Raw genomic sequence first — 12,441 nt, forward strand, 5'->3', positions numbered from 1 at the left:
CCTCTGTCTCCTGGGTTCAAGTGATTCTCCTGCCCCAGCCTTTGGAGTAGCTGGGATCATAGGTGCCTGCCACCACGCTCAGTGAAAATTTGTATTTGTGAAAGAGAAGGGGTTTATGTTGGCCAAGCAGTTCTGGAACTCCTGACCTCAGGTGATCCATCCACCTCAGCCTCCCAAAGTGCTGGGAATACAGGCAAGAGCCACCGCCTGGCCCAATTACAGCTATTTTAAAGATCATCTTCATCCAAAGCTACTTTGCTCGCAAAAAGAAAAATAAAAAATAAAAAAATTGGCCGTGCGCGGTGGCTCAAGCCTTGTAATCCCAGCACTTTGGGAGGCCGAGGCGGGTGGATCATGAGGTCAAGAGATCGAGACCATCCTGGTCAACATGGTGACACCCCGTCTCTACTAAAAATACAAAAAATTAGCTGGGCATGGTGGCACGCGCCTGTAATCCCAGCTACTCAGGAGGCTGAGGCAGGAGAATTGCCTGAACCCAGGTGGCGGAGGTTGCGGTGAGCTGAGATTGGGCCATTGCACTCCAGCCTGGGTAACAAGAGCAAAACTCCGTCTCAAAAACAAAAATAAATAAATAAAAATAAAAAAAACGAAGACCGTCTTCAGTAAATAGTAACTGGTCACTGTGGATTTGTTTCTGTTGTCTCTTTTTTCTTGTTTCTCTTTCCTTGTATGCTTCGTAATATTCAAGTAAATGCTGGATACTGTGTATGAAAATTGTGGATGCCCTAGGTGACATTTTTCTCCAGAGACAGTTACTATACTCACTGATAGGCAGATACAGTGGTGACAGATAACCATAATTCAGTTAGGGAATGAGCTGATTTGAGGCTTGGTTGCAGTATTTATATGGCTTTGTATCCCTCTGACTTTTCTTCCCCTTCACTTCTAGAAGTGTAGCCGTCCATGGATTCTGAGAACCTGAGGTGTTTATGTTTACTAAGGCTCTTAAACCCCTGATTGATCTTCAGTTACTATTTTTGTCTCCTTAGCACTGTGAGACTGCAAGAAATTATCTTCCTCTTTTCAGTAGCTTTTTGCTTAAAGCCTTGCCTACAGTTTTTGCATGTCCTGAATCTGGCAGGGTCTTTCCTCTAGGTTTCTAAATTACTGAAAACAAGTTGAGAGCATTTTATTATATTATTCTTAACACTAATCTTCCTGGCCAGACTTAAATTCTTTCGGTGATTGTATCCCCTGTAACCTAGAATTTTGCAACTGACTTACAGACTGTCTTCATGTAGTTCACTGGTTCTCAAACATGGAGATACTGAAGAAACTAGAACATTAGAAGGGAAGTTGGACAGATAACTTCTGTTTTTTTCTGTATGCCCTCAGAGTCATTTGTATCCATAAATCGCCCATTTCAGGTGATTGTGAATTTTCTCTAGCAGTATTCCTTTTAGATTTGGAATTTCCAAAGGTGAGAGAAAATTAGATTTCCAGGCATGTCTAGGAAATCTAATTTTCTAGTAGATATCTAGGAAGTTGTTTATGAGGATTAATTCAGTGAATGTTCAGTGGCTATCACAACATGAAAACAGATACCATATTATGGGGAAGAAGAATACAAGATTAGTAAGATGTGATCCTGGCCTGTAGAGTCATTACGTCAGCTCCCTACATCTGATCAGCAGTAGCCTCTGTAGATACTCTGTGTTTGTCATACATTTGGAGCTGTAGTTAGATGCTCTTCTGCTCTGGCGGGCTTCTTGAAAGCCAGGGTTTCTCTTTTAGGCCCCCCTTCATTGCTGTGGCTTCTTTGATTCCATTCAGAAGGGCCCCAGATGCCACAGTAGCCCTAAGGTCTGCCAGTTGCAGATGAAATTGAAATAAGGAAAAAAAAAATGGTGTGTTTGGTGGGAGTAGAGAGACTCTATTTGTGTGGCAGGTGACAGACTTGCACCGTTGCTTACATATACAAGAGTTAATCTGTGCTTTGGTAGGTACTTTGATATCATTGGAATAAAGATGGCATGTGAAAGCAGAATAATTATGAAAATGTCTTCTTTTATACAGCACTTTGTACTTCTTAAATTGCTTTCACTGCTGTCACATCAAACCTCTTCACACTTCCGTAGGATAGATAAGGCACAATTATTTCTCTGTATGAAGATGGATAAACAGACCTAGGCAGGAGTAGTGACCTGCCACAGGTCTAAAGGTCTAACAGCATTTGAGTGGTAATTAGAACTAAACTGGAGAATTTTTATTTGAGAAGCAGTGAGAGTCAAAGTCTTAGGAGCTGTAGGGTTTTTTTGTTGTTGTTTTTTAACAACTGATAACCAATTTATTAAAATAATTGACTGAAGCATCTGCAATGGTGACTTCCACCTCAGCTGCTGGTTCAGTGCTGATGGAAGTAATCTGCTTAACAACCTCAGGACTGTGCAAGTCAATGAATTGCTTGTGGATTCTCATCTGGAAACAATCCCACGTCTTAGAACCTTCAGCACAAGAAATTTTTCTTGTAGTGATTTTCAGAGACTTGGTAGGCATTCGAACTGGTCCTTTCACTTTGAGATTCTTTTCTTTTGCTCCTCTGATCAAGTCAGCACACACTTTCTCCAGGGATTTTACCTTGTGGTTCGTTAGAGTGATTCAGATTTGGTGAACTGCCACCTCTGGCTCCACGGGTGTTTTTCCAGTATCCTTAAAAGCCATGGCTGCTGCGCGGCTTCCTGACCAGTTTGTTCCTTGGCGAGAGGGTGAGTCAGGAGCAGGAGCGTGTGGATCCACAATTTGCAACAACTGCAACCGTGTCTTCCTCAAAGAGGGAGCTGTAGGTTTTTGTACCAATGGAGAGATCTCTTTTTCTGTTGGATATGATTGACAGTGTTAGAAGAGATACTCACTGGAGGAAGGCCCCATAGAAGGAATAAGGAACACTCCTCTTGCCTATATTGAGCCTCCATTGTCTCTGATGCAGTTGTACATATTGTGAGATCACAGATGGGAAAGAAAGAGGAGCTCTTCACCCTTAACTCAAGAGAAGAAAGGATGCTGTAGGAACAGAGGTCACTGTAAAAGCATGCCAATCTGAATGTGTGCAAGGGATTTTATGCCAGGTGGCCTTAGGTTATGGTAAGGTAAGAGGTACCCTGTCTCTACTAAAAATACAAAATTAGCTGGGTGTGGTGACACATGCCTATAATCCCAGCTACTCGGGAGGTGGCGGGAGAATCACTTGAACCCTGGAGGCAGAGATTGCAGTGAGCCAGCATCGTGCCATTGCACTCCAGCCTGGGCAACAACAGTGAAACTCTGTCTCAAAAACAAAACAAAACAAAAAACACCTAAAGATGAATAAAAAGACCGTTCTCGTTCTTTGAGAGCAGGGACTTTGTTCTCTGCTGTATCCCCAGCACCTTGTATACATACCGTATGTAGTAGGTTCTCAGTAAATATTTGTTGAATCAGGCAGATTCATGTCTAGGTCTGTTTCCCCAAATGTGTAACAGAAATAAGGCTGGCTAACTCTGTGCCATCCCCATAATAGTCTTCATCTTCTCTTCACTTTTTGTTTCATTTACCTATATTACTCGAATACATGAATGAAGAAAGTAATAAGTTCCTCACTAAACTATAAGCCTTTTAAGAATAGCAGGTAACATGTCTCATTTATCAAATTAGTAACTGCATTTGAAAATTGAGATTTGGCACTAATGACTGGGTGACTTAGAGCATGTCCTGTAACTTCTCAGAATCTCATTTTACTCTGGTGAAACAGGGATCATGTCTTTTGAGTCTTGAAATAACTACATTAACTAAATCACTGTGTAATCCTAAGAGCAATTTTTATGTGCCCCAGGATAGGGTAGAAAATAAAGCATTGGAGTGAATGACTGTGCGATATAGGCTGGACACCTATGTGCATAGATAACTTCATGGAGCCTTTTAAAAAAATTAAGGTAGGAGATATATATATATATATGTATGTATAAAACATAAACTTTACCATCTTATTTTTAGGTGTATCGTTCAGTAGCGTTAAGTAGATTCACATTTTGCAACCAGGTTCCAGAGCTCTTTACATCATACAAAGCTGAAAAACTCTATCCTCATTAAATAACAACTCTCCATTTCCCCTTCTCTCAAGCCCCTGGCAACCATCATTCTTTCTCTCTCGTTGACTACTCTCTGACTACTCTAGGTACCTCATATAAGTGGAATCATACAATATTTGTCTTTTTATGATTTGCTTATTTCACTTACCATAATATCCTTAAGGTTCATCCATGTTGTAGCATGTGTCACAATTTCCTTTTTAAGGTGGAACAATAGTCCATTGTAAATATACACACCATTCATCTGTTGATGAACACTTGGGTTGTTTTTGCCTCTTGGCTATTGTGAATAATGCTGCTAGGAATATAAGTCTACAGCTGTCTCTTTGGGACCCTGTTTCTCTTGGGTAGGAACATAGAAAGGCATTACTGGATCATACAGTAATTCTTTGTTTAATTTTGAGGAACCAAAAACTCCTGAGCTCAAGTGATCCTTGCACCTCAGTCTCCCATACTGTTTACAAAGTGGCTGCACCTTTTTACATTCCCACTAAAAAGGATTTCAGTTTCTCCACAACCTCACCAACACTTTTTATTTTCTTTCTTTCCCTCACCCGTTTTTTTTTTTTTGTTTTTTTGTTTTTGTTTTTGGTAAGAGTAGCCATCCTACTGGGTGGAGGTGGAGAGATTATTTTGATGGGTCTTGTGCCCTGTGTGTTTGATGTACCATCAATCAGCAGTGGATGTTTGCCAGCTAAAGTGATAGTGACTCTTTTCAGTAAATAGCGTGTTAAGCACTTTCTGAGATAAAAATAAGTAAGATAGAGCCCTTACCTCATTTGATAAATACAGTAGAGATCTTACAACTTAGCCTTTGATAATACAGTAGAGATCTTACAATTTAGAAGTCTGTCCATATGGTTTTCCAAGTGTACCTGTTTTTCATAGAAAATGTTAAAATTAAGTGCATCTTAAATCAAGTGGTCACATGTATTACCATTACTAATGAATTAATGACATTAAACATTGAAAGTTAAAGAATATTTTATTTTTATTCCCCCCCTCATTTTTTTTTTTTGCCCAGGCTGGAGTGCAGTGGCACAATCATGGCTCACTGCAGCCTCAGCCTGCTAGGCCTACAGCCATCCTCCCACCTCAGCCACCTGAGTAGCTGTGACCACAGATGTGCACCACCACGCCTGGGTAATTTTAATTTTTTGTGAGATGTGTTGCCCAGGCTGGTCTCAAGCTCCTGAGTTTAAGTGATCCTTCCACCTCAGTCTCCCAAAGTGCTGGGATTACAGACATGAGCCACTGTGCCCAGGCTTTCCCTAGGGTTTCAATGGAATTTGAAGTCCACGTGATAAATTTCCCAATTATTGTTAAGACTAGACTTCATAAATACTGATACTCATCCCATAGTTGCATCTGGAATAATTTCCATTTTCCTCAGTCTTGTGGTGGGTACTTCAGCCACTGCCCAATAGTAGCAGTTAACCTCATAGGTGACAGTGCTTTACAGCCTCCCCAAGTGTGGGAGAGGCAGGCATTGCCCTCAAGTTCTGCAGTACTACTTGGAGAGGGAGGGAGGAGTAGTGCCCAAAGGATCATCATTATATACTGAGAGGGTAGGGGAAGGCCCAACTTGATTTATCTGTGGGGGATGGAGAGGTACTTTGTTCCCTAGTCTCAGAGATTTTCTCATAGAAAACATTCTTGTCTTTTTTCTTGGAGTTGATATGAAGTTGGGTTTTTTCTTTTTTTAATGTTTTTAATGCCTTAGGTGAAACTACCAAATTGTTTTGTGGTATTCAAAGTTTTTATGAAAGACCTGCAGCTGAAGAAAAGCATAATTTTGGAATATTGAGGCAGGAGGATTGCTTGAGACCAGGAGTTTGAGGCTATAGTGAGCTGTGATTTCACCACTGCACTCCAGCCTAGGTGACAGAGCGAAACCCTGTTTCAAAAAAACAAAAAGAATACTATTGGCATTCATAAGCATGCCTTCACTTCCTTTTGGTCACTACCTACCTCTCACCTACCAGGGTAGCCGTTATTGTGGCTTCTAACATGTATATTAGTTGGTCTGATTTTGCATTTTATATAAAGGGAATTATGCAGTATGTACTTTTTTGTTTTTTGACACAGAGTCTAGCTCTTATCACCCAGGCTAGAGGTCTTGGCTCACTGCAACCTCCGCCTTCCAGCTTCAAGCGATTCTCCTGCCCCAGCCTCCCGAGTAGCTGGGATTACAAGCACCACCACCATGCCCAGCTAATTTTTAGTAGAGACGGGATTTCACCATGTTGGCCAGGCTGGTCTTGAACTGCTGACCCTTGTGATCTGCCTGCCTCCGCCTCCCAAAGTGCTGGGATTACAGGTGTGAGCCACCACACCTGGCCAGCTTTTTAAAAGTCTTAAACAGACCTAGGGGTGCTATTTAAAAGTTAAATGTCCCCTCCAATACTCTTGTTGAAATTTTATTGCCATTGTGACAGTATTAAAAGATTGGACTGTACCGGGCGTGGTGGCTCACGCCTGTAATCCCAGCACTTTGGGTGGCTGAGGCGGGCGGATCACGAGGTCAAGAGATCGAGACTATCCTGGCCATGATGAAACCCCGTCTCTACTAAAAATACAAAAATTAGCTGGGTGTGGTGGCGCGCACCTGTAGTCCCATCTACTCGGAAGGCTGAGGCAGAAGAATCGCTTGAACCCAGGAGGCGGAGGTTGCAGTGAGCCGAGATTACGCCACTGCACTCCAGCCTGGGCGACAGAGCAAGACTCCGTCTCAAAAAAAAAAAAAAAAAAAAAAAGTGGGACTGTTTTTTTTTGAGACAGGGTCTTGCTCTGTCTCCAGGCTGGAGTGCTGTGGTGCAATCTTGGCTCACTGCAATCTTCGACTCCCTGGTTCAAGCAATTCTCTGCCTCAGCCTTAATTTGGGATTACAGGCACATGCCACCATGCCCAGCTAAGTTTTATGTTTTTAGCTTAGAGACAGCGTTTCACCATGTTGGCCAGGATGGTCTCCATCTCTTGACACTGTGATCTGCCGGCTTTGGCCTCCCAAGGTGCTGGGATTACAGGCGTGAGCCACTGAACCTGCCCTGACTGAGAGGTGGGACTGGTAAGAGGTGATTAGGCCATGGGGTTTCTGCACTCATGAATTGATTAAGGTCATTATCACAGAAAAGGTTGTTGTAAAATCAAATGGGCCCTACTCTGTCTCTTAGGCTTCTGCCTTTGCTTGCCCTTTTGCCATGGGATGAGGCAGCAAGAAGGCCTCTGCCAGATGCAGGCTCCTTGACCTTGGACTTCACAGCTTACAGAACTATCTAAGAAGTACATTTCTTTTCTTATAAATTACTCAGTCTGTGGTATTCTGTTATAGCAACACAAAACAGACTAAGACAGAAGGGATTTTAGTGGGATGGTTGGAAGCTGAATGTGGACTACCTAGAGTGGATATCACCCTGTTGGTTGTAGCAAAGCTGTGTTAAAAGGTAAGCCTATTGCTACTATGTAAGGGTAGGTAATATTTACATACCATATCACAAGTATTAACATTGTAAAGGGGATAAGTACACTGGAGCTTAATGTTGTGTTCCTGTCTTCTAAAACCATTTGATCACTATGTCTATTCCTAATAAATCTCACCTGTTCTTTAAAAATATTCTAGCAATTCTTTGGGTTTTGAATCTTTAATCTTCAATATAAGTGTGTATATATCTAAATTTTAAAAATATACATGCAGGCATTCTGACTAGATCTCCAAGTATTGGCAGACCTATTAACTGACGTAACTCATGTAAGTTATCAGACATATCAGAAGTACAAACTTGATGGGCTTGATTGAGATACAGTGATCCTCAGAGTGCTACCTGGCGACCACTGCAGTCTCCCCTCGACAGGAGAGCTCAGCCTTAGCTTTTGGCTGAAGAAGTGAGTTCTCCTTGCCCTTCTTCTGTCTCTGCTGTCTCCTCATCTCCAAATATGGTCTATACCCCTCACACCACAAAGTGTTCTTCAGCAAAACCATAGGGAGGGGCCCTTCACCACTGAAATTGGTTCTAACGGTTGAAATTAGTTCCTTATTTAGGATCCTTCCACAGGTCCACTGTGCCTTATTTGTGCCATCTTGGCTAACTGCAACCTCCACCTCCCAGGTTTGAGTGATTCTCTCACCTCAGCCTTCTTAGTATGCTGGGACTACAGGAACGCACCACAGCCAGCTAATTTTTGTAAAGATGAAGTTTTACCATGTTGCCCAGGCTAGCCTCATGCTCCTGGACTCAACTGATCCACCCACATGGACTCCCAAAGTGCTGGGATTATAGGATCATAGGCATGAACCACCACGCCCAGCCAACAGCCAAAAAAATTTAAAATCATATCGTTATTCATACATTTTTTTACTTGTTATAAATATATTTAAATACTAAAAAGGGCTTAACTTTTAAAAAAAATTTTTTTATTTCATTAAAAAATTTAATTTAGAGACAGGATCTTATTCTGTTGCCCAGGCTTGAGTATAGTGGCATAATCACTGTAGCCTGCAGCTCCTGTGCTCAAGTGATCTTTATGCCCCAGTCTCCCAAGTAGCAGGGATTACAGGCACAAGCCAACATGCCCAGCTTTGTTTAATGTTTTTCTCATGATTAAACTGGGGTTACGGGTTTTGGGGAGGAAGACCACAAAGATAGTGCCCATCACATCACATCACATCACATCACATCACGGGCATATACTGTCAACAGAGCACTGTTATTGTTGACCTTGATTACCTGGCTAAGGTGGTATTTGCAAGGTGTCTCACTGTTTTTTCCTCTTTGCATAATGTACTCACTGGAAGCAAGTCATTAAGCGTACCCCACACTGAAGGAGTAGGGAGTTGCATTCCACCTCCTTGAGGGTGGAGTATCAACGTAAATTATTTGGTCTTCGTCTATTTGGGAGATTGTCTCTTCCCATTTGTTAATATCACTATGGACTTGTGAATGTTAATTTTACATTTTGGGTTACAATCCCAATGGCACTTTGATTTTGGTGCTTATATTTTTCCAGCTTTTGGCATTGGGAGCTTTTTCAGTTGGCTTTTGTGTCCCTTTGACGTACCTTAATTAATTATTTACATGTAAAAAAAGTTTTAGCACCTTACTTCCTGGCACTACAATATGTTCCAAGTTCATCTAGTATATTTCTTGCCCCAGTAACTTAACTTTAAAAGAACCAAGGCTTTATTGAGATATAATTTACAAACATTTCACCCATTTAAATCCAGTGTTTTTTAATATATACACAGATATGTTTACTTGCCATCAAAGTCAATTTTTAGAATAATTTAATCACCTCAACAAGAAACCCTTGACTAGATACAGTGGCTCACACCTGTAATTTCAGCACTTTTGTAGGCAGAGGCAGGAGTATCATATGCTTGAGCCTAGGAGTTTGAGACCAGCTTGGATAAAATAATGAAACCTTTTTCTACAAAAAATTTTAAAGTTAGCCAGGATTGTGGCATTGCCCTGAAGTCCCAGCTATTCAGGAGGCTGAGGGAGCAGAATTGCTTGAGCCCAGGTCAAGGCTGCAGTAAGCTGTGACCACGCCACTGCACTCTAGCCTGGGCAACAAAGCGAGACTGTCTCAAAAAAAAAAAAAGAAACCAACTGTGTACCTTTTAGCTATTTGCTCTCTCTTTCCCCCTCTTTCTCAGTGTTAACTAGTGATCTACTTTCTGTGTAGATTTGCCTGTCTGGACATTTCATAGAAATGGTATCACGTGTGGTTTCACTTAGCGTGATGTTTCAGGGATCATCTTTGTTGTAGCATTTATCAGTACTTCATCCTGTTTTTATGGCTGAATAATATTCCATTGTGTGGATATACCACCTTTTGCTTATCCGTTTATCAGTCGATGGAGCTTTGGTTTGTTTCCACCTTTTGATTATTATGAATAATGTTGCTATGAACATGTGTACAAGTTTCTGTGTGGTCTTGGTTTTCATTTGCTGGATCATGTGATAATTCTGTGTTTAACCATTTAAACATAAATTGAAGTATTGATCTTTTTATTACTGAGTTTTTATTTGAGACAGGGTCTCACTCTGTCATCCAGGCTGTAGTGCAGTGGTGTTATCATGGCATGGCTCATTGCAGCCTTAAACTTCTGGGCTCAAGCAGTCCTCTTGCCTTTGCCTTCCAAGTAGCTGGGATCACAGGCATGCACCACCACACCTGGTTAACTTTTTATTTTTTGTAGAGACAGGGTCTTGCCATGTTGCTCAGGCAGGTCTCAAACTCCTTGGCTCAAGCAGTCCTCCTCCTACCTTGGCCTCAAAGTGCTAGGATTACAGGCATGAGCCACCATGCCTGGCTTATTATTATTATTATTATTATTATTAGTTATTTATTTTTGAGATGGAACTTTGCTGTCATTGCCCAGGCTGGAGTGCAGTGGCACAATCTCGACTCACAGCAATCTCCACCTCATGGGGTCAAGTGATTCTCCTGCATCAGCCTCCCGAGTAGTTGGGATTATAGGCGCCCACCACCATGCTCAGCTAATATTTGTATTTTGAGTAGAGATGGGGTTTCACCATGTTGACCAGACCGATTTCAAACTCCTAGCCTCAGGTGATCCACCTGCCTCGGCCTCCCAAAGTGCTGGGATTACAGGCATGAGCCACTCTATCCAGCCAGTTATTTTAATGCTGTATCCTATAACCAGGATCTCTCCAATTTCCCATGGAAGATTTTTAAAATCAATAAAAACAAGACTTTTGCTGCAAGACACTTATTGAAAACATCAGTTTTTGATACTCTATCCAGTACTTTTTAATTAATGTAGTCCTGAATTTCCTAGGCACTGCTCCAGAGTCTGCAAGATACGTGCCATTTGTTCTCTCCCCTTCATAGCCAGGTTCTCTCTGGAATAGTTCATCCTGCTCACTCTGCTTTCTGTGCCCACCTCTTCTGCTCACAACAGCCAGACTTCGCCCCCTGCCCCGACTCTTGCTCTCTTCAACTGATGCTGTGCACAGTCTGTGTACAGTCTTTCTTGATTTTGATCTTTCTGGACTGGTTGCTTTTTCCTGAGGGCCTTCCTCACCAACCAGATTGTCCCCCCCCCTTTTTTTGCCATTCTTTTCAGAAAAGCAAAAGATTCTCATTTTTTCGGGAGCACTTGGTGTTATAAGCCATTTCCTTTTTTAAAAGTTACATCTACTACTTTGCTGAGACACCTCTGGTTTTCCCAAGTCTTTGACTCTTTGTTCTTGGTTCTTATGTCCTCTGTGTTCCATACAATCTCTGGATGATCTCATCCAAATTCCTAGGGGCTGATGACTCTCCTGTCCTAAAAATAAAACAAAGCCAAAACCTCTACTTCCCTTTGAAACACTACCATCCTTCTTTCCTCCAGGGCCCTGCCCACTGTTTTACTTTCTCCCTCCCATTTCAGGCTAAAGCTCCCTTTGCTCTGCGGAACCTGTTCTCAGCAAGGATTATTTTGTGTTTTAAACGTACTTGATGATTATTTCATACTGTTGTGTCCTATTTTTTTCTCTTTGTATATATCTGACTCCAACATGTACAATCAACATAATGATAGATTTTATTAAAAATAGGTTATTTATATAACTGTTCCTCATTTGTTGGGCATTTATATTGCTTCATTTTTTCAAATTTTTATATTTTTATTTTATTTTAAAGAGATGGGTCTCACTGTGTTGCCCAGGCTGGTCTCGACCTCCTGGACTCAAGCGATCCTCCTACCTTGGCCTCCCAAAGTGTTGGGATTGACAGGCATGAGCTACTACACCCGGCCCTCATTCTATTTTTAATTTATTTTTGTTTTTAACTTTTTAGAGACAGCCTCACTTTGTTGCCCAGGCTGGAGTGCAGTGGCATGATGATGGCTCACGGCAGCCTCGACCTCCTGGGCTCAGGTAATCCTACCACCTCACCCTCCTAAGTAACTGGGACCACAGGTGCATGCCATATAATTTTTTTGTATTTTTTGTAGAGGCTGGGTTTCTCTGTGTTGCCCAAGCTGATCTTGAACTTCTGGGCTCAAGGGATCCACATCCACCGTACAATTTTTTATCCCAGATGTATACTTTCAAATTCTGTTTTTTTGTTTGTTTGTTTAGACGGAGTCTCGCTCTGTTGCCCAGGCTAGAGTGCAGTGGCACGATCTCGGCTCATTGCACCCTGTGCCTCCTGGGTTCAAGTGATTCTCCTGCCTTAGCCTCCTGAGTAGCTGGGACTGCAGGCACGCACCACCACAACTTGCTAATTTTTGTATTTTTAGTGGAGACAGGGTTTCACTGTGTTGGCCAGGCTGGTTTTGAACTCTTGACCTCAGGTGATCTGCTTACCTTGGCCTCCCAAAGTACTGGGATTACAGGCACAAGC

The 12,441-nt window shown here is 41.9% G+C and overlaps 1 protein-coding gene and 1 pseudogene across 1 annotated transcript in view; one reads left to right on the top strand and one right to left on the bottom strand.

Moving 5' to 3' along the window:
• MAPK1 (mitogen-activated protein kinase 1) overlaps window positions 1–12,441 on the top strand; it is a 101,463-nt gene that overhangs the window by 12,687 nt on the left and 76,335 nt on the right. The window lies entirely within an intron of this gene.
• On the bottom strand, window positions 1,358–3,181 carry LOC108296199 (annotated as a pseudogene).

This window comes from Cebus imitator, unplaced genomic scaffold, assembly GCF_001604975.1.
Source record: "Cebus imitator isolate Cc_AM_T3 unplaced genomic scaffold, Cebus_imitator-1.0 Scaffold690, whole genome shotgun sequence".
NCBI classification, from domain to species: Eukaryota; Metazoa; Chordata; class Mammalia; order Primates; family Cebidae; genus Cebus; species Cebus imitator.